General features: G+C 31.7%; 1 protein-coding gene and 1 non-coding gene across 3 annotated transcripts in view; both read left to right on the top strand.

Moving 5' to 3' along the window:
* LOC118200328 (uncharacterized) overlaps positions 1-26487 on the top strand; it is a 727671-nt gene that overhangs the window by 445714 nt on the left and 255470 nt on the right. The window lies entirely within an intron of this gene.
* Positions 1126-1199, top strand: TRNAI-GAU (transfer RNA isoleucine (anticodon GAU)). Its single transcript has one exon. It is a non-coding gene; the product is annotated as a tRNA-Ile (tRNA).

Below are 26487 nucleotides of genomic sequence, written 5' to 3'. Positions count from 1 at the left end.
TCTCAGCTTTTCGTCACTAGTTAAAGCCTACTTCATTTAAGTTTCCTTAAATTTAACGTTTCACTGAACTCATTGCAGAAACAAGATATAAGTTATTAAAGAAATGATAACTGAAAGTAATGTAGGGAAGTTTTTAATTTTAACTGTAATACGTAAAGTGTAGGAAAATAAAACTCACAGAATGTTTAAAGCTAATTTTGATACATACTAAGAAAAATATATTTTTATATAGATTAAGCTATTAATTACTTTATTTCTAATTACACACCTAAAGCTCAGCACAGTACTTGGAACAATAACCTGAGCGAATATATATGTTACGCTCACATAAATATGTAAATGATTTATGGACATATTAATATGCTAATATCGTACTGGATGAATGGCAACTTTAAAAAAGTGCAATTTCTAAGTATTTTCTAAATTAGAGTACTTTATTACTTTACTTTGCATTTGGAATTTTTAATTATTTGGTATGCTTAGTTATCATGAGTAATATTACCTATGTAATAATTATGAGCAAGTCAAAAATTTCAGACTTTTATTAAGGCCTATGTATACATGAAGAGTGTTGCAAAGTTCAAAGCTCAGCGGAACAGATATACACCCCCACTCAAAGATTTCGGTTTATGAAAGATTGCATAGATATTTGATACTGAAAGAGCAAGCATTAAATATAATCGCATCAGAGTATAGCAATTTCACTTGTATATACAGCCCACTTTTAACCAAACTTAAAATAAAAAGTAGTATTGCGGCCTGTACACATAAAAGATATAAATACATGTACAACAACTCCAGGGAAAATAAAATGCTGAAAATTTTAGCTTTAAAACTATAGAATTAACCATTGATAATACTTAGAATCTACATATTACGGAAGCGTTTGTTGATGTCAATGCAAAATTAAAGTCCAATTTCCTGTCAACACCACCTACGCAGGTTCTATTCAAGTATGAAAATTAGGTCTTTAGTTGAAAATGCACACGAATTTTGTTTCCATATTTTTTGTTTTGTTTTTATGTAGCTAAAACACAAAAATATTGATCAGGCTACTTATGAAATGACCTCAAAAGCTTATAAATATACACAACTTATAAGGAATTTCTTCCACCTTCCTAGCGTGCCTTCGTGGTGTAGTGGTTTTGCACACTGGGCCGATATTCCAGAGATCCGTGGTTCGATTCCCGGCGAAGGCGGTTGCATATTTTTCATTTTTCCTGCTTCCAATTAACCTAATGACTCTACAGTGGCGCCCGAACTAAAAGGGTGTTTGGATTATGATTCTCCTCACCCAGGATTTGGCGATTTTGTTCCCTAAAAACCCCAGTCGCCCTTTAAAAGGAGAATACATAAGGTATTACTCCCGCCTTCCTATCGATTCCCTCATTTTTCATCTTGCCTGTTTCCAAAAAATACCTAAAGTCTCTACAAACTTATAAACGAATTTTTTAAACAAAATTAAGTGTATAACTTATATGTGTAGAGATATGGTTTCAACACTCTTTTCTATAAATATACCGCATTAAAACAGAATTAATTTTCCTAAAATTCTACCTATTTTAATAATGAGAATTGTGTCAAACCGATGTATAAGAAAACGCTTAGTAGAGACCGTTTTGTACTCACAGGTTTTCACAAATAAGGTGGAATGTAGAAGAAGTGATTCCATAATTACTTAGATGGAGACTACTTCATAAAATGGTTTCTGACAATCTGAAATCCTAAATTTCTATTATAAATATGGAATCATGCGCCCACTCATCAGACGTTAGGAGATGTAGATAATGATGGTTCTGTATGTGTTTGAACATTGCTATGTTTTTCAGTATTAATTTTATAAAACTGAATTTTATATTTTGACTCTAGGTCTCTTAATACTTTAGAATTTAAAGATAAATCAAAACTCACTAAAATTTTCTATATATTTTTCAGCTAGAACATTATAAATGTTATATTATAATGCGAAATTTCAATTCATTTAAACAAGGTTTTTAATTAATTTGTGTTAAGAATACAAGCAAGCTATTTTTTCCAAGATCAACAAATAAAGTTATTAGATTTGATAATATGCTAATTTTTCTGAATGACGCTGTTGAACTTTGCACTGTCAGCAGAAAAAGTCAGATTATTTTCACCTGCAGACAAGCATATGAAGTCCTGTATGCAGTAAAATTCATCATAATTATTATATTCATCATAATCTAATTCCTTTTCAACCATAATACTCTAATTTGTATAATAGTTTAATCTTTATGTATTCACTCTTTGACTTTTGCTTTTTAATAATCTATATTTTATTCTTTATGTATTAAGAAAAATGATAAAAATGATGATTTATGAATTTTAAAGGAAAACAAACTAAAAGAAACCTTTTTATAAAAAGCAAATACTACTGAAATTGTATAAGTTAAAATGTAATTAACATAAAATTTACTGTACCAATTTTGAAACCTTTTATTTTAGAATTAATTTTTTTATTTAATGAAACAAAATCATTAATACATTTTTTAAAATCTGTTTGCTCCCTTCATTCATGTGATACAGAGGAAAGCCGCGTCTGAAAGGTTTTCTTGATCAAGTGAAGATGTTATAGAACTTCTTTTAATAACCATGCGTTTGTTCAAACTTCTGTACCAGTTGGAAACAGTAGCTGAGAGCATTAAAATATTCTTATATATAATACCTAAAATATGCTTTAGCTATCCGTGCAATCTTTGAAAGATTCAAACTTGAAGCAGCTTTAACATCCCGAAAGGATTGAGTTTTTAACTTTATATTTCTGATAAAAATTTTAGCAGCATTTATATTGTTTGGATATTTGAGTGTTGCTAAACTATAATTTGTTTGTTTAAATTATGCCAATTTATAAGATGCTTTTTCTAAATAGCCTGGTTTGGTTTGGTTTATTAGATTACGGCAAAGCACTCGAGGGCTATCTGCCTTAAGGGAGGGATGCCTTCGTGGAGGACTTTTTAAGGGAAACTGGCTCGTATACACGTTACACACGGGGAAAACCACGAAAACACCCATGCAACCAGCCCGTTCGCGGGATTCGAACCTCGGACCGAACTACCAGTGTTCAGCGACGTTACCGCTCGGCCGCTGGTGGGCCCTAAATAGCTTGAATATAATAACATTAATTTTTTCCAGAAATAAAATGGAAATCGAAAGGTGCCCCCTTTAATCTTCAAATCCCAAGTTTGTTTATGAGATTAAAACATCTATATTTTTTTTTTCCATTTCGATAGCGAAAAAGTATTTTTATGAAAATTAATTCTCTAACTAATTGATTTTTGGCAGTGCGATATATTAACTTTTTCTTTGTTTATTTTCAATGTCTGTTGATATATTCATTTTTGAAGCTAAATTGTCTCTTTTCACATAATAGTAAAGAAATTATTATTCCTCTGCTATATTTCTTTGCCGGATTAATTCATTATGGCAAAGCATATAAATTCAATACTGCCTAAGGAAATGGAGATGCTTTTGTACAGAGTTTTCTAAGAAACTGAAAATGGAGGTGCCTTTGTACAGAATTCTCTAAGGAAACTGAACGTATTTGAGTTACATGTGTGGTAAAACCTCGAAACGCAACCAAGCAGCCAACTCTTTCATCGGGATTAGAAATCAGTATAATCCGTCTGCAAGAATGCACTTATACAGTTATAATTCCTAGTTGCAAGTTTTACTCACCTTTTCCGTTTCTAACAATATTAAATTTATTGCGTGGACAAGATTTTAATTAATTTGCTTCAAAATGCTATTATTTTCAGCTTCTAGGTAATGATTTATCATTTGATTCATTCTATCAGATTTATGCATGACGATACAATTTAATACGTAATAACGAGTTAAAAATTATATGAAGTACGACGGACTGAGTTTTCTATCTAATTTTAAACAGTTTTAAATCATTACCAATGAATGCTTTTCGTTTTAGTAGTTTGGTCAGATTGTTCAGAAAAAGTAAGCTAGGGTTATACGCTTAAGGGTATGAATAAGTCTTGTCTCGAATTTCGAATTCTCATTACACAGGGAAAAGAGAACAATACTCACACAACTCTCTCGTTCACTAAAATTTTGGCCTGAGTCAAACATGTTCAGTGAGCTTATCCACTCCATCACTGATGGGCAAATAAGAATCTAATCGCAATATATTGCTGAAAACCTTAATCATTATCGAAAATAACTGATTGTTTTTGTCATTTAATATCTATTTAAACAAGTTAATAAAGCAGTATTTTATTACAGCAATTTTAATAAAATAAAATATTATTTATTTAGTACTATTATTTCCGGTATTTGGAATATTATTTCGGCACTTCCGGTATTGGTGAATGGTGACCAATACCATTATAAGGTATTTCTCCCGCCTTCTTAGCGTGCATTTGTGGTGTAGTGGTCTGCACGTTGGGCGCGTATTCCAGAGTTCCATGTTTCGATTCCTGGCGAAGGCTTTGCTTATTTTTCAAGATTCCTGCTTCAAAATACCTAATGACTCTACAGTGGCGCCCTAACTAAAAGAATGGTGGATGATGATTCTTCCCACCAAGATTTGACGTTTGGGTCCTCTAAAAACCACCAGTTGCCCTTTAAAAGGGGGAGTATATAAGGTATTTCTCTCATTTTCTTAGCGTGCCTTCGTGGTGTAGTGGTCTGCACACTGGGAGCGTATTCCAGAGGTCCGTGGTTCTATTCCCGGCGAAGGCATTGCTCATTTTTCACGATTCCTGCTTCAAAATACCTAATGAATCTACAACTTTAGTACCAATTCTCTAGACCTAGCCGGAATAGTTGAAATCCTCTAAATCTTATTTTTTTTATTTCTTTAAAATTAATCAATTCATTTTATTGTTTCATTCTTAATTGTGGATCACTTCAGAAAAGAAGACATTTGTAACCTTACACTGTAGTTCTTAATAGAAATGAAACTAAGGTGTTGTTTTGTTGCATGGGTCTAGCAACAACTGCAGCTTTTCTGGGAATATCAATGAAATCAAAATCGTGAAATTCTCAGAGAAATTTAAGTGTGAGTACGACAGAACAAAAGCTATACATTTTGTTCAATGGAGGGCTTAATGACGAAAAATGATGCAAGACAAACTTAACGTTAAAAATCTTTACACAATTTTAATTTAATCTTCTAGTTCCACTTCGACTGAATTTTGAGGGATTATGTCTAACAAATAAATGTTTCTACTTTCAATTCTTATACTGTGATACTTATTTCTATATAAGAGAGTAAGGACTTAGTTCTAACAATAATTTTAGAATTAAGAAACAAGGCGCACAAAAACTTTAAAACCGTATCCCATTTAAGAAACTCTTAATATCTCTTATTTGCATCTTAATTTATCTCAATTATTTATTATAAAAATTGATCTTAACTTTTTCTTGGAAGTAATGTAAAACATGCAATAAAAGATATATATTAAAGAATCCTCATTGCGGTAAGGTTATGAAATGAATCAATTAATACATATTGAAATAATTTAGCTCCTTATTACGTTGAAACTATTCTGCGTGAAACGTAAACTGAGATTCGCTATTCTGAGTAAGAAAATTGCTACAAAATGATCAATGGAAATCAGACAGGCGGCCGTATAGCACAGAATGAACAAAATATAAAGAATTTTAAATTAGCATAGCGTTAACAAAAGGCTTTCACTTAAATCTGGTGTTTTGAAAGATCATTCTTGGTATGTTTCAAAATTGAAAGCTAAGCCATAGCTTTTCAAATGAATTTAATTTTTTTAACTGATTTGACGCCCTTTATAATTGTACACCTGATACAAGTGTTTCAAGCGTCTGATCTTTTTCCTGGTTATAACGGCCATTGAGTTAGATCTCATCATAGCCTCTTTATTAGTAGTTTACCAAGATTTCAAATAATAATAAGATTTCAATAATAATAATTTCAAATAATAATTTACCAAGATTTGAGATAAACATATTTTCGCTTCGTGAATACAAGAAATGACATCCAGGAGTTATTACGCTCTACGTGAAATGATGCAACCAGTCTAATATCCCTAACCATCAAATAAATCATAAAAGTTCTGTATTCTACACATAACAAGGACTTTTTTAAGAGAAGAAGAATTTTTTGTAATGATTTAGTACGCAGCAAAATTTTCGCTTAGTAGAAGTTTACCGAAAATTTGGAAAGAGCCTAATCCCAATATTTTAAATACACAAGATGTTTCGCACCACGTCAAAGGGAATAGGTAATTTCACGTAAAACAACATATATTAGAAACTATACGATGCCTTCTGCGGGCTCATACTAGAGCTACGTTAAATGAAAAACTATCTCCATACTAAGCCACCTTCATGGAGAAATAATAAATTCGCACAAACGTAAATCCAAATCCCAGAAATTTTGATAATTATGAGTTTTATGAGACTGCTTCACTTTTATTAATTCTGTCCCTCTTTAAAGCACAGTTTGAAATAAGAATTATTTATATTATTTAATGATATGAGTTGCTGTTTAAACTTAAGACGTCTTCGTTTCACCCTTCTAGCATATTTTCTATTGAAAACAAAAAAAAAAATTCTTTGCATTAATATTCTATTATTTAAGTAAATTATTTTATGCTTTTAATCAGAGTACGATAGGAGATTTCGATTAGAGAAACCTATTTTGTACCACTGCGACAAAAATGCGGTTGGGGAGTAATATTTGAAATCAGGAAGTGCTTTATTGAAAGATTCTGAACGCTGACGTACTATTTAATAACATTTCAATCTCATTACAAATATGGAGGTAAAAAGCTTTTCTGTAAATTTCATCGTCTTACTTAGCTTATCAAAACCGATGGATTATTCTCATAACTTAACTATGCATTCTTTTCTTTCTGAAATTTCCTTTCAGATATGCGATAGTGGAAAGCGAAGTTCCCAAGGCGACGCTTTGAAACGAAAAGCTTAAAGTATTATAAGTACTTAAAAATAAATTATATGGGTGGGATTAATTTGTTGTCGGAAAACCTTTTAAGAAATAAAATGAATTGAAATGCTGAGTGGTAATCCCTTAATTTCAACTGAAAGAGCTCCTTTGGGAATTGAATGATGTTATTTTGTAAACAATATTTTGAAGTCTAAAAGCAACTAGTTACATTTCAAATATTTACTTAAGCATCTAACTCTCTGATGCATTATGGATTAGCTTTAAAGGAAAATTCAATAGAAAAACCTAATCATGAACTAGAGAATAATATGTTTAGCACAGGTATCGGCTATATCAAAGGTACTAAGTCCATGCTAAAGAATTAGTATTGTTCTCAAAACAGGAATCGCTGTTATGCTTTCCATATTAATCACGTTGCATTTAAAGTAATGCAACACCATTACTTAAAGGAATTAAACTCATTGCAAAATTAATCATATTTTCTCAAACAAAGCTGTTCCTGTATGTATGGACTTACTGGCTGAAAACTTCCGATGAATACACGAATTCCATCCATCCATGCTATCTTTCTATTCTTAAAGATAGCATTACTAGATTTTGTCCTCTGTTGAGTTTGTTCTATTGGATTGAATAATGTGTTTTAATTCAAGACCCAATATTTTCTGTTCCATATTCATGCTTTGCTTTCACAAGTGTTTATCATAGCAGTTACAAAAGTACTTGCGCTCACAAAAGTGTTTCAGATGAAATAAATATTGAGTATTTTAAACTTCAGAAAAATCATTTTGTTAAAATTAAGAAATCTGATCTTATAGCACTCGTTATATAGCACACAAAATATGTATATCTCCCATACAACTGACTGAGATATTTGATGATAAAATCAAGAGCGATATTCAGTGGTAGTGCACAAATTGAAGAGCATACTCTTTGCATTTGTACGTAATTAAAAATAAAATGTCCTTTAGGAAAATATTTCTGACATTAAGAGATTATGTGAAGCAACTATATGCAGATAATTATGAAAAATATTGATTGTACAATTTTTTCCCTAAATAAAGATATTAGACACCTTAACTAAGAAAACTTACAAGTTGTTTTCTACGAAACCTCTTTACTCATACGAAATGAAATAAAATTACTAATCAAAAACACTCGCAAATCATAAGACAGTATTATTTAATGTCATTTAAAAAGAAAGAAATCAGCTTATATTAATTTTAATTTATTTTCTAACCGACCCCTCAATGCAAACTGAATATGACGTCAAAAATTGCAGATTTGGAAAATAAATATTTCGGTCATTTTTTGTCTTACGGAGTCAAACCTTTTGCATTTTGTCTTCTTCTTCCTCTTTTTTTCTAATCTCTCTATCTATATATATATACATTAAACATAAAGCATCCAAAATTAAAAGGAAATTGGAATCAAAACAAGGCAATTCCCCCAATAATATTAATAATTTCCACCTTGAATAAAAGGTAAACCATTGCAGGTAAACATAATAAAAATTAATATAAGAATTCATTATTAGAAAAAACTCGAAAAATAAAAATGCAAATTGCTAAAGAAATAAAAACTGAAAATTAGTCTCTTTTGTCTAAAACGCTAATTCAGGACTCATCAGGAGAAAAGAAATTTTAAGTCGATTAATGTATCTCAAATATATGTTTCGTTCTTCTGAATCATTTGAGATTAAAACTCGATAAAAGATTCAATTAAATTTTCAATAAAAACATTAAAATTCAATTAAAACCGAAAGACCAAATATCAAATGATTTCAGAATTTTCTCTACCCGTATTCGATCACTTGGAAGTAGAGAAAATAAGTAAAATACTACATTATGCAAAAATGACTACTCTAAAAAACAAATTTTGGCAAAGATACATTAAAATGCAAATCCGACTTTCAAAAGAAATTAAAAATTAATAATTAAAGGAATTCACTTAAAATTTCATTTAAACAAAACTCAAAGAATGTCTGATTCCCGATTAAGTGAACCTTAAACTTATAATACTAAGAAACTGAAATGTTTTCCTAAAGAAATTTCCAAAAATAAATTGCACATAAAATTCTAAATTGTACATAGTTTTTTGTACGTAGAATTGAAAAGTAAATTATAGACAGAATCTTTTATCGGTTTTTAATCTCAAATGATTCAGAAGAACGAAACACGTATTCGATACACATTAATCAACTTTTATGAAACTTTAATTCATTTTCCTCTGATTAAGTTCTGAATTAGGCTTTCAGACAAAGGAGATTAATTTTCAGTTTTTATTTCTTTATAATTTCCATTTTTATTTTTCGAGTTTTTCTTCTAATAATAAATTCTTATATTAATTTTGGTTATGTTTAGCTAATTATGTGTACCTTTTATCCAAGGTTACAGTTATTAATATTATTGAGGGATTGCCTTGTTTTGATTCCAGCTTAACCAATTTAATTTTAATTTTGGACATTTTATGTTTAATTTACTTCAGTCTTGTAGCTTTAGCACAAGACAGGCTAAAATTGTTTTTGGTACTTTAGTTTGTTTTTCTTTCTGCATGTATAAATAAAGAGTAGAGTAGAATATTTTCTTACAAAAAGTCAAAGGAACACGTGTAATATTATATTTTGTAACACTTAAAAATTAATGTAATCTTTGCGTCATGTAAGACATTTTTCATGCGGAAATATACACTGGTGTGCAAAAATTAAGGACGAAGTCGAAAAATTAGTATATCAGCTGAACGAAGAGGCAGAGCGGACAGAAAGACCAATAAGGAGATTAAGGTGACGTACGGTAGCACATGCGCAGATATGCAGGTAGACGTAATAGGTGAGTGTCTGAGTAGTATAAAGCATGTTGTCGGTGTAAGATCAGTATTTCTGGCAAAGAGATTGCACGCCGTATAGCAGTTAAAATCACACCGAGTTGCTGCCTCAGCGAGAAATGACGAATAATCAATCTGTTAGACGACATCTGGATGCTTTTACCCGAGGTCGAATCATAGAGAAGTTGGAGGAAGGCCGCAGTGTGACAAGTGTGGCTGCAGAGTTCGGAATTGCTCACAGCACCGTTTCACGACTTTGGAGACAATTTCAAACTACAGAAACAGCTATCCGGGGGTTTAGTAGTGGTCGTCCACAAGGAACCACACCCGCAGATGTCCGGTATATTGCCTTACAGGCCAGAAGAAACAGGCGGCAGACAGCGGGAGAAATCGCTAGACACATGACACAGGCTACTGGACGACCGATATCGCGTTTTACCGTGGCCAGAAGAATGCACGGTGGTGGTCTGTTTGCACGACGCCCTGTACGGTGTGTACCTCTAACGCCTGCCCATCGGAGAAGGCGTTCTCTGTGGTGCCGGGAACACCGGAATTGGAGAGACAATGAATGGGAACGAGTACTCTTTACAGATGAGAGCAGATTCAGTCTGAGTAGCGATTCTCATCGCATACTCATCTGGAGAGAGCGGGGAAGCTGCAATCATCCCTCGAACATCATTGAAAGGGACAGGTATGAAGGTGGCGGTGTTCTCGTTTGGGGAGGCATCATGCTTGGTAGTTGTACAGACCTTCACATCTTCGACGCAGGTTCAGTCAACGGGACCCGTTATTGTAACGAGATTCTTCTTCCATATGTGCGCCCTTTTAGATGCGCTATGGGTCGCAGTTCCTTTTCATGGACGACAATGCACCATGTCATCGCACAGTAGATGCCGAACAGCTCTTAGAGAGTGAGGATATTGAACGTATGGATTGGCCGGCACGATCTCCGGATCTCAATCCCATCGAGCATGTATCGTATTTTCTAGGCAGACGCTTGGCAGCTCGTACCTTACCACCAGTAACGATTCCGGAGCTTCGATTGGCGCTGCAAGACGAATGGGCAGCAGTGCCTCAACAACTCATTGACACCCTCATTCTCAGCATGGGCAGACGCTGTGAAACCTGCCTAGCAGTCAGGGGAGATCATATCCCCTATTAAAGACCGGATGTTTCTTGCTGGACACCCATCACAGGGATGTTTCGGCCTTCAGTCGCATTGCGCTCCATGCTACCTTTTCAATAAAGCTTCTTTTTATCCCTCTGATTTCTCTTTTAGTAAGTGTTGCTTACATTACATGTCCTTACGTATTGGGGATCTTACGGTATTAAATGTGTTGATTTGGAAAGCTTTTGTACAAAGTTATATTGAAAAAAACCGTCTCGTCCTTAATTTTTGCACACCAGTGTATGTCTAGGATTAATGGTTGAGAAAATAAAGACCGGGTAAGGAATTTTGGTGGGCTTGTTGTATGTGAGGCTGGCGTGCTCAACTGATATGCATTTAACCATTATTTTTTGTAATACTTTTACGTTAAATGATTTGTCAGTATGCAGTTTTCTGATCTGTGAAATTCAGTACATTCGATGAAGTTTTCTTCTGTTATTACATACTTCTGGCAATTACCTTAGTATCAATAACCTAAATTCAAACTAATAATAATTTCATAATCAAATACTGCAAAAGTAAATACGTAGAAATCTGCTGGAAGATTTCTTAATCTGCAAGTGAAAAAAACCTGAAACTTAACGTATTTTTAGCACGCTTTTGGGTAAGAGTTGGAGACTAAGGAATACATTAGAAAGTGATGGACGCAATTAACTGGAGTAACGATGCTAAGTAGATAAAGAATGAGAATAAATTGTGAAAAATTCCGATTCCTAATAATAGTATATTTTAGATGCACAAATTAATTACAACATAGGTGGCATACACTATAGTATTCCTTTTATAAACTATAGCTACCATAATAATGATTTCATTATTCTCTTTACAATGCTTTCTAAACAAAACGTCAGATGTTTTCGTCAAAAGTACCTTTCAAGGGTTTTTTTTTTCCGAATGTACTCCAAAGCTATGAATGTGCAGGTATTTAAGCTCAAAATGTGCGCTTTCTATGGATTAACTTTTAATACTTTGTCATATACTGATGTGATGTGGTTGGGATATCTTCATATTGAAATATTAGCAGCTAACGAAAAAGATCTGAAAAAATTGGTATTTTAATTATGTTTATGACAGTATTAATTTTGAAAAAGGATTTCTGATTCTGCACTCCTTACATATCAGTTATTATTTTATCTGTAAAATTTATAAAAATACAGTGTTTGGAAATCTGCTGAAGCATTTATTGTAGCCCTATGCTATATAACTTGAAAATTTCTTTTCATATGATGATAGTACTCTTATATCCTTTGAATTGTAAAACAATAGTTAAAATATCGCAAAAACAACTATGAATAAATTCTCATCATTGTTTTCCCATCTGTGTAAGTAGCAACGCCCGATTCTTACTTAAGTTCCCTCTTAATTTACTTCGCATGAAAGAACTGAATAACTGAAGATATAGTTATAGGATAAATACCCCATTTTATTTCTTTTCAGATGCATTAAATATATTAATGTTTCTAAATATTTGCTGCATTCAAAGCACCACATAATATGGTAACGAATCCCCATTATTAATTAAGCGTTTTTTCCCCCTCTGCCGCACAAAAATTGCATTTTCATATTTTATCAATAACAGAAAAGATGCACTGTCATGAGTTCATTTTCGTATAATTGCTTGTCTGGAATAATGCCCACTTGACAGGAAGCTATTCTATTATTACCGATAATAAAAATCTTTCCTTTTGTTAAAAAAACATTTTATCCTTGGAAGTTTTGCTGTTCTAGTAAATGTTACGTTTTAGTGTTTCAAATTACCGTTTTTTTTAATTTCTCGGTAAGCCGCTGTTTCCTTTCCATTTTTGCCAAAGTTAAGAATTTAAGCTCTTCTTTTCTTTGAGAGTGATTGATTACTCGATCTTGTAGCTGCAGAATTTAGCTACGAAACAATGGATATCAGAAGAGGAAAAATTATAGCTCTAAACTAAGCGAGGCTACTTCTCTTTGTTCTTCTCTATAAACAAACATGAAAATTTTAATGTCAGTGGTATAAGCTTGCAACTTAACTTACGCGATAATTTTCTGAATTAATAAAATAAAGTTACAACCTGCTTTTACAGCAAGTTGATGCAGGTGGTTTATTCCATTCCTCTCTGAGATTTAGCTCATGCATTTGAAGAAAACCGTATTATTTTGGGGGTAACCCAACATATCAGAACACACACTTTTATAACTGAGTGAGAAGCAAATATGCATTTAAAATTCATAAAATTAAAGAAAAATTATATAATTTTTAGTTTGAAGTTTAGAAATCTTCTGCCACTCGATATACAGATTATTAACCCTTTTAAAAGATAAAGTAAAGCATGTGTTATATATAACTAACTTTATTTAAGCATCGTTTTTATTTCTTAAATCTGCTAATATTTTTTCTGGACTAGGAATTTCAACAAATTTAAGTAAATTGAAGAAATATGTGTAAGAGTTATTTAGATAGAGAAAAACTTAACTCTGCATTCACCCTGAAACCACAGCTGCGATGTCATTTAATGTCGAGATAAAATCCGAAACATTTTGTTGAAACATTCATACTTAAATGCAGCTGAATCTATTAACTTCCAAGTGAACTTCTGGCCTTTTGGGAAATTTTGGAAAAACAGTACTTCTTTTTAAGCAGAAGCTAAAGAACAAACATACAAAAGGGTGTAAATCAAAGCTTTGATAAAGTTTCTGTTGACCTGGGGGAGCAGGAAAGACAGCATTAGTTACTTGTTCAAATAAGCTTATAGTGTGACTCGTGGAATGTGTATTAGCTTGAAAATTTATGAATTTCGTACTTTTTCTTTACCTCCATTATGTTTTTTTATTTGTATTCTGTTACCTTCAAATATAGATTCTCAAGGGAATTTATTCTTTCTTCTGTTCTTAGATAAAAGGAAAAGAGAGTTCTTTAAAATTACATTCAGACATACATAAAGGTAAAAAAATTGTTGGCGTATGCACCCTTATGAATAATCGGGAGAAAATTTACATTTAGATAACTCAACAAATTCAGTCACAATGCAGTCTATTATGAGTGATTCATTAAAATATACATGACATTTTTTGTAAAATTATGTCTTTTACTTAACAGAAGATAACTGATAAAAAATATATATTATATAATATTCCCTCTCCTTGGTAGTGAAAAGATAGAGTAATAAACATGAATAAGTATATACAGCATTTTACAACATTATTATACAAAAAAAAATTAGATAATGGAAATATTTGTTCTTTAATTAATGGACTTTAGGGAATATTAAAGTAACTATTTCTTAAACTGAAGTGTTGAAAAATGCTGTTTAAGCGTTATGATTGTATCCTCCAGACACATAAATAAAATTTATTTTATGGAAACAAGTTCAATTACGTAACCGTTTAATAAAAGAGATTTATATATACATTTTCAGAGGTAAATGATTACTAAACTGAAAGTACCATGATATCTTCCAGATTAAAATAATTATCAAGCAGAACATGACACTTTAGTCTATGAGATTCTAATTCTATGACTAAGGCTAGGGTATACCTAAAATTTAAAAGAACTATACTGCCAGCTTGGGACGTGTAATACAGATTATTTTGAAATATGAAAAAGCAATAAAATTTTAATAGCCTGCATATTACAAGGTTGTCAATAATTATATATGTTTTAACACAGCAAGAAAACCAGTATAATGTAACACAGTAAAAGACGAAAATATAAGAAACTTCAAAACTTAGAAAGAATAATATAAGAGAGTGTAAACAAAGGATAAAAAGAGTAAATAAAGAAGCGCAGTAATATTATAAAAGTTTTAGTTTTCATAGATTATCAAGTACATTATTGTAATTTTATATGTAAACCCTAAAAAGTAAGAGACGAAACGTCAGATCGATTTAGTTCAATCAAAATAATGCGATTAGGTTTCATTTCAGCAAAATCTACGAATATTTCACAGGAAATGCTTCTTTGCTCTTGCTTAATACACCGCAGTCGAATTCAGTTCAAGAAAATTAGAAGTTGCAAAGAACAGCTCCCACTTTTTCTAGCTGAAACCAATGTTTCAGAAAATAACAATTTGCAGGTGTTTTATGACTTGTTTTTCCAGCAAATTTTGACGTATTATAACGTCAGTAGATGTCTGTTGACCAATATCATGAGTCTGATGTTTGAGCTACTTTTCAAAGTGCCGGATGTTGTTAGCTTTGAACACATAAATCTCAGAATGCCTTTCATCGTAATAGTCCATATCATACTCTGCATAGCAAGCCGAAATACCTAGTACGACGCTTTCTCCTTGCCAGTCAAACACGGAAACAATCTTTTAAGAATATCATAATATTTAAAATTAGGCAAAACGGCAACCTTGTGCTTGGCGTCATCTTTAATAAAAACTATGAGAGTTTTTCTTCTCTCTTGATCATAATATTTATTGATAAATAGTGATTCCAGCGCCCATGAAGTTTCCAAATTTTCGGAAATTTTCTTCATTGTAAGTCTGTTCCGCATGGCGCATTTTCTACTCTTCAAACATTTTCAGAGTATTATTCTACTACTTACATCAGTTAATGATCTATGCAGTTTCTAACAAATTTGTTAAAGTAGAAAAAGTTTTAATCTACGAAATAAACGTATCTTATATTTTGGCACACGTACACTTTTGAATTTAAAAAAATATCTCCTAAACCTGTTTTAAGAAATTCTTAAAATTAACATAGGTGGACCAAAAACAGTTTGGGATTATATATAATAGTACAAAAAGCAGAAAAGACTTATTACTGCACACAGCGTTTGCAAAAATAATGGTATATTTTAATACATTTAGAATGTAAATAACACCCAAATTCCCATTTTAAGCTTGCGTTTAAATTTTAAGAATAAATAATAATAAAAAGAAATAATTTGCATCCCTAATTAAATAAGTAAGTTTGAAAATGTTTATGATAGGTCTCAGACAAGAACGTAGTGACTTTTCCATCACAAGTTTGAATGGCTAAAAGGCTCATTCCTCATAGAATTACTTGAGATGTCCTGCAGCAAAATTTTATTTAAATCTTTGAGGCTGCCACTATGAGGAATTATTTTATTGACCCTGTGCGAGGTTGTATAGTGTAAGTGATTAGCATTTCTAGGAAGTACTTGGAAGATACGTGATTCAAATCCCGGTAAGAGCACAGAGGATGTTTCACAGTTCTCGCTCCTAAAACAGGATTGTCCTCTGCATCGTTATTATTAACTTATTCATTTTTTTTGCTAAATATTTCAGTGTGACGCAAATTTTAATTGACGTAATTTACTAATAAACGTTAAAATCCTTAATAATCGTATCCAGGACAGAGATTTCATATCCCACAAATTTTAATACAAATATGATGCGATAACCTATTTGAATTATAAAGTATAAATTTATTTCTGAGAAATGAGAAAATGGTAAAATAGTTCCTTAAAAAAACGAAAGGGTCTAGTTTTCAGGCTTTCAAATTCAGTCTTAGTTTATGTTACTATGCGAATTTTGATTGAACGGGTTTTACTGTACAATAACGCTGATAGCATTGTCTTCTGAATATTCTACAGTTAAGTCTCGTAATGTATCAGGCATTCATACTTAAACTTTCGACATGAATATTTATTTAGTTTTCATCCAAATTGTGCTTTTTAAAGCACACCACATTCGACTGAATACAAAACATCATTATACATAGCTCATTGAAAAAACGGTCAGTGAATTTTTCTAGTCATTCATTTCTACGCCTTTTTAACCAAGCTGGTACAAAAATTTGGAAGTAAATTGCCACATCATAAAGCAAGAGAAATAACATCTTGGTATAGATTCTCGTTTTTTTTTTACCTTTTTGCATCCTCTTATTTGTTCCCTTCATTGCTTTTCCCATTTCTAAAATTTTCTGGTAAGTTTGTCATTTTACGTTTTATTTTAGGATCTGTTGACTTTTCTTGTTTAGTTTGAGAATGGAAAATTTTTCCCTTATCCCTTTTACGGCCAAGATTTTCGAACGTCATAAAAGCTGAATATTTGGATGTACGTCAAGGCATATTTTTCTCTGTGCTCTTAGGAGTGAAGTTACGAAAGATGAGGGATCTGATTTAAAACACGAGACCTGAATAACAAATCATTGACATTTTCAGTGAACAATTTTTGCTTTATGGAAATTCAGGAAAAATAATATATATATATATCTGTGTGTATGTATATACGCATAAATCACTAGATCGCGTATTTCAATTGATAACGAAACTTTGTATGCATTTTTCATTAAATATTTTTCGGTTATTACCGTTTTTTAAAAAATAAATAAACAAATAGTATACCAAACCTCCATATAACATTCATAAATATGTTTAATAATTCTTTTTAATAACTGACAAAATAAAAAAGTGTATATTGCAATAAATGTTAATGGAAATTGAATTCCCTTTGAAAAGTAGCAGTCGTTTTTCTTAAAATATTTCTCAAATTTTTAAAATCATTCTGCAAAGCACTGCTAATGTTTAAATATTATGTGATATATTCTGAGAATCAAAAATAAATTCTTTAAAGTCTCTAATTTATTTTATTTGAAAATGAATAGATATTATTTCTGAATATTATAAGTTAATATTTGATTTCCAGAAAATTAAAGACGTGGGAAATCTTTTTAAGCTCGTAAATTGCTAAATTCAGAGCTTCTTATTGAGCTTCAGAATCTTATTAAAATCATTTTCTAATTCATTTAAATAACTCAGCACCATAGCATTTTTAATCTCATTATTAAATGCATATGCAAACTATCCGAGAGATAATTGTTTCGTGATGCTCAATGACGTTTACTATTCTTCAAATTTATGCAACATTAGGTAAGCAAAAATATTTCCGTACACGGAAACTCAGAAATTTTCCGTATGTAACTGAAGGCAAGAGGTTATTCTGCAAAATTTACTAAATTAGACTAATGCTACTACTAGTAGTACTAAATAAGGAAACGAGCTCCGTCTTAGTATTTGTATAACAAAACAAATTATAATAATAATAGTACGACAGTTCTAAGAATGGGAAAATTTTATGAATATTTACGATCTATGACAATCATTACATTCCTTCATTTCATATTTTTATTTTATTGAATTACTGAATTGTATTTTCTGAAATTTCAATGTAAAAGAATAGAATTCTTATTCTTTTTTCTATATAGCAATTTACCATTTACACATATTTAAAAATAAAAGCTGACTCGTTAACAATATATTAATTAAGCAATAAAACGGAAAAAAATAATTTGCAATAGCTGAACAGAGTGACTTGTTCAAACTGTCAAACTAAGACAAAATTCTTTATTTGTTCTTTGCTAATACCACAGAGCAAATTGTAACATATAACTTTTATTTATAAACTTTTATTTATACAAGGAACGAGGAAAACGCGATAACTCAAGCGGTAGAGAGATAACAACTATGTAAAGCTATTTAAGATTTTGAATTTATTTTAATACAGATGCACAAAATTTGCGCCTCACATTTTTCACACACAAACGCAGCTAGCATTTTAGCTGACAACTGGAGACGAGAATACGCACACAACCCGAGTTACTTTCTTTTAAACTTTGTGTGTTTGATAAGAGAAGTGGATTTGTTTATTTGTTTTATACAGCTGCTGTTATAAATTCAAAGATATCTCTATAAACGAATTCAAACACTATATAAAGATATATATAGCTAAACTTAAAAGAAAAATTTCAAAGGTTACAATCGAAATGGCGTGCGCAGTCTAGCGGCATGCAGAATTAAACGATAATACAAAAAATTCACTATAACTTTCTATGTTTTACAACAAACACTTTTATTACCCGAAAGGGCGTTAGCCCAGAAGGGCTATTAATTTCGTTTTGGCATTTTGCGTCGGTTCACTATCAATGTCGGTTAACTTTTCAAATTGTTGCCACCAAATATTACAGCCCTGTGTTATCTTTAAAGAAATTAAATAATGAAGAATCTGCATAAATGTACATATGTTTCTCGTATTGTGATAAAACAACGTACCTAGAGCCATCAAATTTCGAATAGCGTAATCTTCCACTGAATATGAGCGTCTGGAAGCCCATATTTGGAATTTAAAATTTGTTTTATTAACGATTTCATATTTTGTAACACTTTAACAAATTTTTGATTAACAAACTCAACGATTTCAAAGCGAGCAATGGAAATACTGTAAAGGGAAAAAATATCTCAAGCACGCGAGACTGTGTGAAATTCTAAAGATATGCTCATTTTTAAAATTATTTTGTGATATTGTTGCTGAATTGAGTTTTACGGTTTAAGTGCGAAGAACATGATATTTAATAAAAAAAGTAGCGCACAAAACGTTAGAAAAATGCCCCTTTGGGCGTAATGTAAAATCTCAAAGCTTTCAGATTTTATTTTATTTGTTTAAATTTTAATTTCATACAGAGCTATAAAGCCAGCAAAATGTTAAAATATGATAATACAAAAAATAAGATGTCTCATGAAATTATTTGATAATTTTTCGTTATCCAAAAATACTGTCAAAGATTTTAAATGCATGAAACTGAAAATTATAAAACAATGTTTTCTTAGAAGTATGCGTTTACGTATCCTTCTTACTCTATATGTAAAATTAGACTATATATTTTTTCAAATATAAATAAAAAATGTATGTTGTTTAAAACTAACAAATCATATCGTAAAAGTTTTGACCATTTCTGGCGCTGCAAAAGATAATCTGCAATTAATACAATATGTAGAATTATGACATTATTTTGCATCAGTGCAGCACTGGACATCTAAAATTTTATCTTCTTGATATCTATAGAAACGCTAGTGTTGAATTTTTATTATTTCAAATTTCCCTAACTATGCTTGAACGTGCTGACAGCTTTAAGAAAGCATATGCGATTAGAAATCCGTAAATCATCTTTGTTTGCAAATGTAAAAAGGGAAATATTCTCTAAAATACGAAAGATTAGATTTAGAAAATTCTCTAAAATATTGAGCATTTTACTATAGATCTTTAAGGACTAAAACATTGAATAAAATGTGACAATATTCTAAAATTCTAAATGGAAGAATATTTGAAAGCCTATCAAAGCTGTTCCAGTGAAAGACCGATATCTGGCAAATGCTGATATTCTCCGATGAACGCCAGCATTCCCACAGTCACTTGGTGAAAGTCGGAACTATTTGTTAATTACTGTTATTTCTCATTTACACAGGCAAATGTTAACATTCAACATGCATTTAGGGTGAATATTGAATAAAAATATTTTAGTTAAGACATTAATGTAACATTTTAAATTATATTTTATTATTAAAACATATTATGATATATGACAAAATGGGAGAAATCTTATGTAACAGCAGATGTAAATAAACTATTGAACCTAGAATGAATAGTACATTATAAATCAGAAAAGGAAATAATACACCAATGATAAACTTACACATATTAAATTATGTGATTAAAGTTATATAAGAGTCATCTCGGCACGTTACCTCAATAGTGGCAGAACAAAAGATTTTGTTCAGTCGCTTCTCCCTCGGCTTGTCGTCTCGACTCCCACCAGAGATTAACTATGCTTATCGGTATATATCGCCGATGGTTCGAATGTATAAGAAATACTACCAAATATTCGATCTTCCGCCGACATATCTGGTATGTGTCAACATTCACCGGAAATCACTGACATTGTCTATTTCCGGTCCTTCACGGTAGCAAAAGCTATCCTGTGGAATACAACGCAATATTGTTACTATTATTGAAATAATTGAAATCTTGCTACTCCATAAGTTACAGCAGACTTTTATTCATCATGTAGAGTACATTTCATTCAAGTGCTATCAGAATAGCAATTTTATCTGCTCTGCCGAAAACAAGGAAAAACATTCCGCGTCAGTTCAATAACAGAGAACCTTCTTTCACAAAATCTGCAAGAGAGAAAATTTTTAGGATAAGGCATTATTTATTACTTGAAAGTAGTTTAAAATCTTTGCTTAAAGTGGTCAGTTTCTTTTATAGGGGAGATCTACAAAAACGAATTTCAAAAGCTGAAATTAATTCCAATTGTAAAGTACGACGGAGGAGTTTTCTCCTGTGCCATATTCTATGGCCATAACACAGCAGTATGTAAAGAAAAAGCTGTAGTAAGGAAGTGTGTATTTCCAGGGAAATTCCATAATCATAATCTGGGAATAAAGGCGCTAAAATAAAGAACAGAAATGCTAATGGGTACCTCATACTTGAAACTATTTATCTCACTTCATATACATTTAATATACATATATTAGTTCCTATATTATTTAACTGGAAAAATACAGCAACAAATAATTTAAAACTATTTTAATAAATTATGTACCGTATTTCACTTAGTTTTCACTTGTAGCCTAAATGGGTGTTTATGTTCTTGTTACTGCTCATCTTAAAACAGTTTCTATAAATGAGTTTATTTTTTCAGCAGTTAATTAAAGCTGGCAAACATAGGTCTGTCTATTATTCTAACGAATCGTATACTCATGTTTGATCTGTGTCCGCTTTCATACGACGACTTAACGGTTTTAGAAAAATGTCGGTTTCGAAATCGAACGAGTACGTGTTCTGTGAACAGTAAAATTATACTTGCATTAATTCGAGCAGCATTTAACACAGGAAAGTAATTAAGATTGTTGTCAGGTTGCTTGTTGCAGCTGACGTGTTCTGTGCCTCTTTTCGTCAAGTGAATAGTGAAATGATTCAGTTTATTCTCAACCTCGAAACTCTACTCTTACATTTTATTCTATTTTTATACATTGGATTTTTATTTACTTGCGTAGCAATGAGAATTGCTTTAATATTAAAAAAGAAACATTTCTCCCATTTAAAAAAATTTCCAAAAAAATGAAATTTTTGTCTTCTTTGGTAAGGAAAATTCGGAGTAAAGAAATAACTTTAAAACCTTTACAATATTCTTCCGAAATGTCCCGATCGTTGTAATGTTCATATATATGATTTCTTGAGATAGTTTGCATTCTTAAAAATCATCCGCTGTCAAGACTAGTTCTGAATTATGTAACTGTTCCATTAAATGCGTTAAATAAAATGAAATACGCATAATAAATTTCCATTTTTTGCATATAAATACTGGACTTAACCAGTACAAATGCTTTTTTGTCTCTTTGTATTGGTATTAGAAGAAGGAACACAACGTTGAGTAATGCAAGATGCTACGTGGATATCCTATAATTCGCATGGAATAACTAAAAAGCGTACCTCCTGTTAATTACAGCAGTTTATCCCTTCAAAGAATGTACTCCTGAATTAAGCTACAAAAGGATTCATCTGTCTCCAAAGGTAAGAATGTGAGACAAATATCAATGAACTTGGCTTTGAGTATGACGTTCGCGAGACTTCGTGGAGTAAATTTACAAGAAAAATAATAGTATATCAAAGCCGCCCAGGCGGTATAGTGGTTAGGGAAGTCTTCTGCAGTACCGAAGGGCCAGGGCTCGAATCCCAGACAAGGCGTGGTTGTAACTGTCCGTCGCTTCATAGGAGGTAAAGGCGACCGCCAATTAGGTGTCTTCACCATAAAATGGTCAGCACTTCTGACCTTAGGAATGGACAATGCTTAATATGCAATTGCCCGTCATTGGATAAAAAAATAGTAGATCAATGGAAACGTGATCGTATTTTAAAATTAAATCTGAAATCATCAAAGCAAATGCAGTTTAGTTCCAAATTCTCCAAGAATAACCGTGAGCATACTGCAACAAATGTGCGACGCTAGCTGCTGTTTACATGCCTTAAAATTACAAAAATACCGTCTCACTACCCGAATTTGTACTCTTAGAGAATATTTGACAAAATGTGAGACATAAAATTCGGGCGTTATGTGAACACGAAAATAAATTTAATTTGAAATGATACAGAAATAAACCATGCATTAGGAAGCATAAACTGTTCTCTTTGATATTATTTCTGTGTTGTACAATAAGCATATGTGCTTTGCAGCATTACCTGGAATGTCTCTGCAAAATCAACCAAACTGCCTCATATATAAAAAAATAAAAACTATGAGAAATGTAAAAGCAACGATAGGCACGTATTCTTTATTTTAACTTTTGAAGCCTAATGTGCGTAGATCCCTTTGCAGTTTACACAAATAATAAATGAAAATATCAGATCGTAGACTCCCCCCCCCGAAAAAAAAAACGGAGGAAAAGGAAGGGGACTCGTATAAGCTCTTGTTAGGAAAAAACCGCAAACATATGCAAATTGTTTCTGATAACAGTTTTTGCGCGTGAGATTTATGTATTGTCAGTTGAATTCAAATGTTTGAATGCAAAGCATACTAATTTTTATCCGTAAAAGTTCTTTTCGCGCAATCTTTCAATTTAAAGAAATTTAGACTTGAATATGAATATGAATTGATTATACGGTCTCTGTTGAGTCTCGAAATTACAGCGTGAATTTGGTGTACTGTATTATGCTCATATTAACTGTCTCAACTCATGATGAAGCGTATCGTTCTGTTTTCAAACGCAGATTTTATTTTCATAATAGAAAAACTATATTCTTTAATTTTAAATTATAAATGACGAAAATATTTGCTGAAAAACTTTTATACAGTAAAGAGGTAAAGTATACTTGAGCTTCAATTGAACTGGCATATGCAATATGTTTTGAAATTCCTTTGCGTGGTATTTTTAAACTAACATACCTCAAAAAAAATTACCTAATAATTGTAGAAGTTTATTTAGCATTGATATATTAAGTCGTGATTTTAATTAGTATATGAAACCATTTCAAACATTCACCAGAGGCATGCAGAAACCATCGCTCATTAATTAATCACCGGTATCTGTCAAACTGGAAGGCATAAATTTAGTGCTATCAACCAGACTCTGCAGTGGCTCGGATTTAGGCAGGAGTTTTGAATTTATTTCAATTAAATCTAATAAAACTGATTAACATATTTCAACGGAATTCGACGAAAAGAAATTCATATGATTTTTTTCTCACAAAAAGCAATTAATTAATTTCCAATATTATTTGGAAATGAAGAAAAAAAGGTTACCGAAAAAGAGAAATAAAATAAATGGACGTCTTTTTATTATAAGGTTTTTAAGCTTCAATATTAAATATTTTAGCAGTTTTTATTTTACAATTTAAGGTTATTAAATTTGAAGTATAAATTTAGCTTATTGAAGATTAGCGAATAATGATGTTTCAAAGAAGAAAAGCGCATTTAAAGGAAATTTTATCTGGACTTGCAGTAAAATGAGAGCCTTTCTGATTTATTTGCTAGTTATAATTTTAAATAAGGTGAAAAGTTCGTGCAATTTGTTCTACTACTTTCAATAGTCTTATTTCTTCGTTTAAAAGCTACTTTTTACCTTTCCGTTTTTCATCACATAAATAACTTTCTAGGAACTATGCGATTTTCCAAAAACGTCGATTTCTTCCAAAATTACTAATAAATATGCTCATTCCCTCCTGCCCTATTGAATAAATATTTTATTTTGTTTTTTGCCATAACAGGTAATTAATATAATTGCTAGAATATTAATTCCTGTCTCGAATCATCTTTCTTCGGAAAGATCACTTTTCGCTGAACTATTTCACGCAGAATGTTAGAAAAAAAGTAGATACAGCTAATTATTCCATTAACTATTATTTGTAGAAGGGTACTTCCGATTACAAGTTTCAAATTAAAAGAAAGAATTTTATGAAAAAAGCTTCAACCACCAGGAAGAAAGGAGTTTTCTTTCATCAAAAGAGTTGTTTGGCTTACTGTCATGAAGACCATTATCGAGACCATTTGAGGCAGTACCTCGAACAAAAGTTCCCATGAAGACGGAGATCATTTGGGAGATTATCTCAAAGAAAATTTGCGGTGGATTTAACACATAGCAAGGTGAGATGATGCATCAGTCTAGTGGCCACTTCTGTCTCCTGATTTAATCTCACGTGACGTTTTCTTGTAGACGAAGATTTATTAAGATATTCTATCTTGTGCCTGCTTTCTTCACTAATTTCCATGATCTTCGCAAACGTATCACCAATACTATGACTGTAGTCGACCATGGTATACTAGCCGTAAATGAAATGGACGCAAAGGTGTTTGTGTATCTTCAAAGATGTGCACGCTGAGCATTTTCGAAATATATATATATATACATGCGGGCTTTGAGTGTGTCTACTGTTCAGTACAATAAAAATTTATATCGGTTGAGTAATTTATTTTTTATAATTTTCTTTTAAATCCATGCTTCATTTGCAGTTCGATTTGTTTGATGATTGAGTTTAGTTTCTTAAAAAAAAAAAAAAAAAAAAAAAAAAAAAGCGAAAATAATCGTGTTGTCATATCATGTACCTCCTCTCTGATTCCTTATCCCTTCTAAATTCCACTTCCAAGTTATTTTCTCTGCTGTTAATAAAAAGCGTTCTTCAGTTTTTACAGATTACCTACCGAATTTCAATCTTGGAGAATTCAGGTCATTTCTTATCGGTGTCAGTACGAACAGTCACCGAATAAATCAAGATGGAATTAAAATTTCAGCATAAAAACTTTTTTCTTGTATCAGAAAGGAGAATCTAAAACATCTTCTATTTCCATTCATTGTTGATCGCTTTATATTTAAATTTAGCTTAAATTATCAAAACAAACCCTCTCCAGTCGGTGGTTTACAAATTTTTAACGACTTCTAAACTTGCCAGAGTTTTTCAACACATACTATAGCGTGCAAATTAATTAGGGCAAAGCGATTTTTTTCACAAAATTTTAAGTTGGTTTGCAGCTGGCTCCAACAATTCCCTCAAATCAGTTATGTCTGCCTTAACGTCATCTGGATGTCTACTGTTGACTATTTAGAACTGGTTTAGATAAAAAAGTAGGATTATTTTACCTTTTAAGTTTGTTTCTATGAGAAGAGCAAGGTACTTTTGCATAATATTTAAGTACGTTTTACATTCGTTCATTTAAACGTACTAAAATGGATATATCACCTAGAAAGAGAGCAAAGTTTATAGCACTTAACAATCACACATCTATGATTATAATAAATATTATTCCAGTGGTTGGGTTGAAAAATTGAGGTTTTTCTTGAATTCTGAGGAGATGCAATGAAACTGAATTTGTTTTCGTTCAGAAAGGAAAGCCAAATGTGGAAGGGAAAGGGAAAACAACTTTAAAATCTAATAGATTCATCCGAAATGGCCTTATTAATCCAATAAATATTATCAAAGACCTTATAAGGTATTTTCTTCCCCCTCCAGCATGCCCTTCGTGGTATAACGGTAGCACACTCGACGCGTATTCGAGAGGTCCATGATCGAGTCCCGGTAAAGGCACTGCACATTTTTCACATCTTCTGCTTCAAAATAACCTAATGACTCTGCAGTGGCGCCTGAACTAAAAGGTTGTCCACGATAATTCGTCACCGCCATGATTTGGCGATTGGGCCCTCTAATCCCCAGTCGCCCTTTAAAAGTGAAGTATATAAGGAACTAGAAGTGGGCGCAGCCCGACCCACCTAACCAAACAAGTTGGTCTTATGGTCATAGCAGGTCATTTTCTCCCTCCTTCCAGTATGTCTTCGTGGTGTAACTCTTAGCAAAGTTCGGCGCGTGTTCGA

The sequence above is a fragment of the Stegodyphus dumicola genome, chromosome X1, assembly GCF_044657685.1.
Source record: "Stegodyphus dumicola isolate Sdum_Otavi_A_Nest chromosome X1, ASM4465768v1".
In the NCBI taxonomy this organism is placed as follows: domain Eukaryota; kingdom Metazoa; phylum Arthropoda; class Arachnida; order Araneae; family Eresidae; genus Stegodyphus; species Stegodyphus dumicola.
This window is presented reverse-complemented; position numbering and strand designations above follow the sequence as displayed.